At 42.3% G+C, this 6,907-nt stretch overlaps 1 pseudogene; it reads right to left on the bottom strand.

The window, feature by feature from the left end:
• Positions 1 to 443: 443 nt before the first annotated feature.
• On the bottom strand, positions 444 to 1,599 carry LOC103232272 (ATP synthase F(0) complex subunit B1, mitochondrial pseudogene; annotated as a pseudogene).
• Between the last annotated feature and the right edge of the window lie 5,308 nt (positions 1,600 to 6,907).

The raw sequence follows: 6,907 nt of genomic DNA, 5'->3' as shown, positions 1-6,907 counted from the left end.
TTGAGCTCTAGTGCTTGTAACTTAAAACAGTTTGCGTTCAGTTTGCTCTGGGTGTCCAAGCCCTATTAGCAAACAAAAATGATTGTTTAATTAATTCAGGTATGTGGATTAATGTGATATATTAGTAAATAGAAAACCTGAATACCCAAAAGACTACAGCTAGACTGCTAAGAAACCATCTAAAATTTTATCTAAAGTGATATAAAATTTCAATCTCTATTTTAAAGCAAATTAAAATGTACAAACGAAATGAAAAAGTAAGAAACAATTTGCCAACATCTAACTTGCATGTAGAAAGTGGAAATAGATTCCATGGCCTTCATTAACAATTTAAGACTAAGTAAAATTCAAGAACTTCATTTTATGGATGTCTACATAGAGGAATCATTAGTAGTTAGAATATTATGACATGCATTAGCTGTTCATTTACTCTGAACCTGAAATTTATTCTTTTTTTTTTCTTCATTCAATTGTCACTTTATTGCAAGATGGTAGAATTAATTGCAAATTTAAACTATAATCTGGTAATCTTTAGTCAGGCCGCAAGTTTTTATAAAGACAAACTGCTTATTCAGAAGTGATAATGGAACAACTCAAAGGCAGAGTAAGAAGGATGAGAAACATTTGACTGGCCGATAGAGATTTTGTTCTCTTACTATATGAAACAAACTTTTCATTTTTAGGAAGGGTAAACTATAACTTCAGTAGACATCAATACAGAAAGATTTCGTCAAATAGACTAGTTTCCATTTAGTCTGTCAACTGTTTCTAGCTGTCTCAATTGGGATAGATTCATTTACATAACCGGCTGTGCTTGAGCCTTCTTTGCCAGCAGCTTTAGGTCCGCAATGCACTTGGCAACTGTCTCCTTTTCCTGCTGTGCGGAGATGCTTTGCACCACGTGCTTTTCCACCCAATTTATCATGTGCTCTTGTTCCTTTCCACGCGTCATGTTCTGCACAGCTATATGATAGTCCAGGCGATTCTTTACTTCCTTATATACTCTATATAGTCGTTCCCGGTAAGTAACCTCCAAAGCCATAGCAATGTTATTCCTTTGCACATCAAAAAGGTAATGGCGCTTCTGAGTCAGTGACTGCTGTGACTTCTCCATATCAATTGCATTCTGGATTTGCTGGATGGAAGCCTGCTTCGCCTCTTCCAGTTGGGCAAGTTTTTGCTCATTGATTTTATCAGCAAATGCTGCAACAGAGGGACCATATTTTTTAATTCCATAGACCATTATCCCTATTAATGACATGGCAGTGAAGGTCTCTGCGGTAATCACATATATTTCTTTGGATAAAGCATACAAGATAAGCCCAGTTCCAAGCACATAGTTTCCTGTTACACCAGTTTTAGGATAAAGAAACTGGAAGTATTCCTCAGGGATCAGTCCATAACGAACTTTTCCTCCATATTCAGGAAGAGGTGGTACAGGGGCAAGGTGTGGCTGCCCTGTATGGAAGGTCCTTGTTGCCTGCAATACTCCTGGACCTAGGAAGGCTGCATTCTTCAGAGACGGGGCTGCTGTGGCGGCGGCAGAAAGTACCACCCGGGACAGTATGGTCAGCGAAGGTGCAGGTAGCAATCTTAGAGTCCCTGAAATTTATTCTTTTTTATATGAATGTTTGACTCCCAAAGTATACTTATGTGGTTCTTACAATATTTGCTAAGCCAGCTTCCCCCAAGACTTTGCCATAATCCAGACTTAAAAACAAACATCATTTTTACATCTGAAAGCTTGAGAGAAGCAATAGAAAGAACAAAGAAGCCATGAAGCTCTCTGAAAATTGAGCTTTTTGGTGGAATAAGAAGAATTATGAGTCTGCAGAAGTAAAATGAGTAATTAAGTCAACAGCATGCCTTTATCTTATGGCTGATGGAGTGAAACTACAACTTAGCTCTGGGCAAAAAATAACTGAATTTAGTGTTCTTATGTTGTTACTGAAAGCAAAATGAGAAGGACTAAATTAACAATTTATTAAGAGAGAGTTCAGTTGGTTTGAGAAACCAGTTATTCCCAGTCCTGTAAAATTAAAGGACAAAGTCAACAATAAGAAAAAATATATTTCAGACATGGCTGGGGAGGGAGGGCAAGATGGCTTACTATACGCAGCCAGGTGGAACAGCTGCCACCGAGGGACCGAGGTGATGACTGGTGCATTCCTAACAGATCTTCAGAGGGAAAGCACCTAGAGTACATGGAGGGAAGACACAGAAGCTAGGCTGAAGGGGAAGAATGCTGGGAACTCTCCAGGGCATGATCGCACACCAGGACTCATTCCTGGCCCCCAATGACTTGGAGGAATGGATGAGTTTTACTGGCAAAAAGCAACCTGCTCTCGCCATGGGCTTCTGGAATCCCAGCAGAAGGAAATCCCTCGGCCACCTGACACTAGAGGTGGCGGGCAGAGGTGCTTAGAGAAGTGGTAGGGGGCAGCAAACCAGCTGATGTGGAGCCTAGAGAATCTGATGCGGGAGCATGTGTAGCTGAACAGGGACACGGTCAGCTATCCTCCTAGGCTCCACTTGCTCGCATAGAGGACTTTAGCCCCAGGGGAATTGTTGGGGCTCAATTCTGCAGGGTGGTCTTGCCCATCAGACGGAGCTGGTCCAATCTCAGCACCCCTTGGTCTGTTGGCTTCTACTGGGGCCCCAGCCTGGCTGATAGGCTTGCAGGACAGCCTCAAGTGTCGTGGGAACTCAAGTAATGCCTCCTGTGCTGGCGGACCATGACTTACCGGCAGAGAGCTCAAGTGCGGTGGCCCCCACTGCCGCACGCCAGCCTACCTACTCGTCACCCATATTGCAACTGCAGCCAGCCCCCAGTAATGCCCATATTGCTTTGTTGGCATGTGCGTGCCTTTCTTGCCCTGCCAGTGCACGCGTGTGCATGCACCCTGCCCTGCCACTGCTGCAGCGAGAGCGCAGTTCACCCATTCCTCTCCTTGCCAACCATCATCGCAAGCAGAGCCTTGATGGGCACAGCACCAGCCAGCCCCACACCCACCAGTGCTTCACCCTTGCATCAACAGTGCCGCAAAAGTGAAACTAGGTAGGAAGAGCGGACCCTCCCCTGCCCTCAGTAACCACCCCTGACTGCAACACACAGAGAGCGCACACAAACCGGGGCCCACCAGTGCCCCGCCCCATGCAAACACCACTACCACTGTGACTGCACACACAGTCACCTGCAGAGGCACCGCGTAACCGCCCCCCAGCTACATTTTCCCCAACATTGTGGTGAACTCCCACACTAAGACAGGCAGCCCAGCAGGCGCTACCACCCTCCCTCAGCCAATGAGTATGCAACCAGTTGCACTGCCACTACTGGGGGCTGCTGGCATGCGCAAATGAGGACAAATCCTGCTGTCACAGCACTATGAAATGCTTTGGCTGACACCACATGTTAAAGGGTAGTGCAGAGTGGTCTGGGAGCAACCTCTGCCCCCGCCCCATTCCCACCCCCAGCACAGTGGATTCCTAACCTGGAGGAGCCATTCAAAAAGTCAGAGCCTCATAAAAGTCCCCCATAGTTACAGTACTGAGTCCAGGAGTTGGGAGCTGAGTGCTGGTCCCCTAAAATCTACCATTAATAAAGCCAGTTGTCTGAATCCACCTTTTACCAAGATCAAATCCTCAAGGTCATCAAATAAGATAAAAGAAATAAAATCCATCCAAAGGTCAGAAACATCAAGCACTGAAGAAACATAAGCCCACAAACATGAGAAAACAGCTAATGCAAGAACTCTGAAGATGTAAAAAGCCAGAGTGCTTTCTTTCCTTCAAGCAACAGCATTACCTCTCCACCAAGTCTTCCGAACCAGACTGAGAGGGCTAAAATGACAGAAATAAAATTCAGAATATGTATAGCATCGTTGAGATGCAGGAGTATGTTTAAAGCTAATCCAAGGAAACTAAAAATCATAAAATGATGCAGGAGCTGACAGACAAAATATCCAGTGTAAAAAATGACATAACTGACCTGAAAAACCTAAAAAACACACTGTAATAATTTTATAATGCAAACATAAGTATTAATAGTAGAACAGGCACAGCAGAAGAAAGAATCTCAGAGCCTGATGACTGGCTCTGAGATAAGACACTGAGACAATAATGGAGAAAAAATAATTCAAAGAAACAAGCAAAAACTCTGAAAAATATGAGATTATGTAAAGAGACCAAATCTATGATGCATTGGTTTCCTTGAAAGAGATGGGGAGAGTGTAAGCAACTTGGAATACATATTTCAGGATATCATCCATGAGAACTTATACAACCTAGCTAGAGAGGCCAACATTCATATTCAGGAAATGCGGAGAATTCCAGTAAGATACCTTACCAAAAGATCATTCCCAAGACACACAATCATCAGATCCTCTAAGGTCAAAATGAAAGAAAACTGTTAGAGGCAGTTAAAGAGAAAATTCAGGTCACCTACAAAGGAAAGCTCATCAGACTAACAGTGGACCTCTCAGCAGAAACTCTATAAGCCAGAAGAGATTGGCGGCCAATATTCAACATTCTTTAAAAAAAAAAAAAAAAAAAAAAAGAAAAAGAAAAAGAAAAGAAAAGAAAAAGAAAAAAGAAAAAAAAAGAAATTCGAGCCCAGGATTTCATATTCAACCAAACTAAGCTTCATAAACAGAGGAGAAATATCATTTTTGCACAAGCAAATGCAGTGGGAATTTGTTACCAACAGAACTACTTTACAAAATCTCATAAAGGAAACATTAAATATGGAAAAAGACCATTACCAGCCATTACAAAAAGACATTTAAGTACACAGATCAATGACACTAAAAAATAACCACACAAACAAGTCTGCATAATAATTAACAAACATCATGATGACAGGATCAGATTCACACATACCAATGCTAACCTTAAATGTAAATAGGTTAACCTCCCCAGTTAAAAGGCACAGAGTAGCAAGGTGGATAAAACAGCAAGAACCAATGGAATTCTTTCTTCAAAAGACTCATTTCACGTGCAATGACACTCATAGTCTGAAAATAAAGGGATGGAGGAAAATCTACCAAGCAAATGGAAATTAGGAACAAGCAGGGGTTACAGCTCTTATTTCAGACAAAACAGACTTTCAACTAAAAAGATAAAAAATGACAAAGAAGGGCATTCCGTAATGGTTGATATAGTTTGGATCTGTATCCCCACCTAAATCTCATGTGGAATTGTAATCCCTAATGTTGAAAAAGGAGCCTGGCAGGAGGTTATTGGATCATGGGGGTGGAGTTCTCATAAATGGTTTAGCACCATCTCCATTTGGTACTGTATAGTAGTGAATTGTCACAAGATACGCTTCTTTAAAAGTGTATAGCAACTCCCCCTTTCTCTCTCCTCCTCCTGCTCTGGCCATGTGAAGATGCCTTCTCCTGTTTTTAATGCTGCCATGAGTAATGTCTACCTGAGGCCTCCCCAAAAGCAGTTGCTGCAATACTTCCTGTACAGCCTGTGGAGCTGTGAGCCACTTAAACCTCTTTTTCTAATAAATTACCCAGGCTCAGGTATTTCTTTATAGCAATGTGAGAATGAACTAATACAGAAAATTGGTACTGAGGAGTGGAGCATTGCTATAAAGATGCCTCAAAATGTGGAAGCAGCTTTGAAATTAGGCAATCAGTTGATACGGTTTGGATTTGTGTCCCTGCCCAAATATCATGTCAAATTGTAATTCCCAATGTTGGAAGAGGGGCCTGGTGGGAGGTGATTGGATCATGGAAGTGTATTTCTTTCCTGCTGTTCTTATAATAGTGAGTGAGTTCTCACAAGATCTGGTTGCTTAAAAGTGTGTAGCACCTGCCCCTTCTCTCTCTCCTTCTCCAACCATGTGAAGACATACCTGCTTCCCCTTTGCCTTCTGCCATGATTAAAAATTTCCTAAGGCCTTCCTAGACATGATACCTGTACAGCCCGTGGAAGTGTGAGATAAGTAAACCTCTTTTCTTTGTAAATTACACAGTCTCGGATTTTTTTTTATAGCAATGTGAGGATGGATCATTATACTGGCTACGTTTGGAAGAGTGTGGAGGGTTCAGAAGAAGAGAGGAAGATGAGGGAAAATTCAGAACTTCCTAGAGACTGACTGAATGGTTGTGACCAAAATGTTGATGGTGATATGGACAACGAAGTCTAGGTTAAGGAAGTCTTAGGTGGTGACAAGGAACTTATTGGGAACTAAAGCAAAAGTCACATTTGTTACGAGTTAGCAAAGAGATTAGCTGCATTGTGCCCCAGCCCTAAGGAGCTGTGGAACTTTGAACTTGAGAATGAAGATTTAGGGTATCTGGTGTAAAAACATTTCTAAGCAGCAAAGCATTCAAGATGTGGCCTGGCTTCTTCTAATCACCTATGTTCATATGCATAAGCAAAGAAATGATGTAAAACTGAAAGTTATATTTAAAAGGGAATCAGAGCATAAAAGTTTGAAAAATTTGCAGTTGGGCCATGTGGTAAAAATGAAGAGCTTATTTTTAGGGGGAAGAATTCAAGCAGGCTGCAGAAATTTGCACAAGTAAAAAGAAGTCAACTGTTACTATTCAAGACAATGGGGGAAGGCTTGAAAGGCATTTCAAAGACCTTTGTGGCATCCCCTTTGATCACAGGCCTGGAGGCCTAGGAGAGAAGAATGGTTTCATGAATCAAGCCAAGGGACCCACTGCCCTGCACAACCTCAGGACACTGGTGCCTGCATCTCAGCTGCTCCAGTTCCAGCTATTCCTGAAAGGGTCCCAGATACAATTTGGGTCACTGCTTCAGAGACCGCAAACTATAAGTCTTGGCAGCTTCCATGTGGTGTTAAGCCTGCAAGTATACAAAATGCAAGAATTAAGTCTTGGGAACCTCTGCCTAGATTTCAGAGGATGTATGAAAAGGCCTGGATCTC

The sequence above is a fragment of the Chlorocebus sabaeus genome, chromosome X, assembly GCF_047675955.1.
Source record: "Chlorocebus sabaeus isolate Y175 chromosome X, mChlSab1.0.hap1, whole genome shotgun sequence".
NCBI lineage: Eukaryota > Metazoa > Chordata > Mammalia > Primates > Cercopithecidae > Chlorocebus > Chlorocebus sabaeus.
The sequence above is the reverse complement of the archived record's forward strand: the minus strand, read 5'-3'. Positions and strand labels throughout refer to the sequence as shown.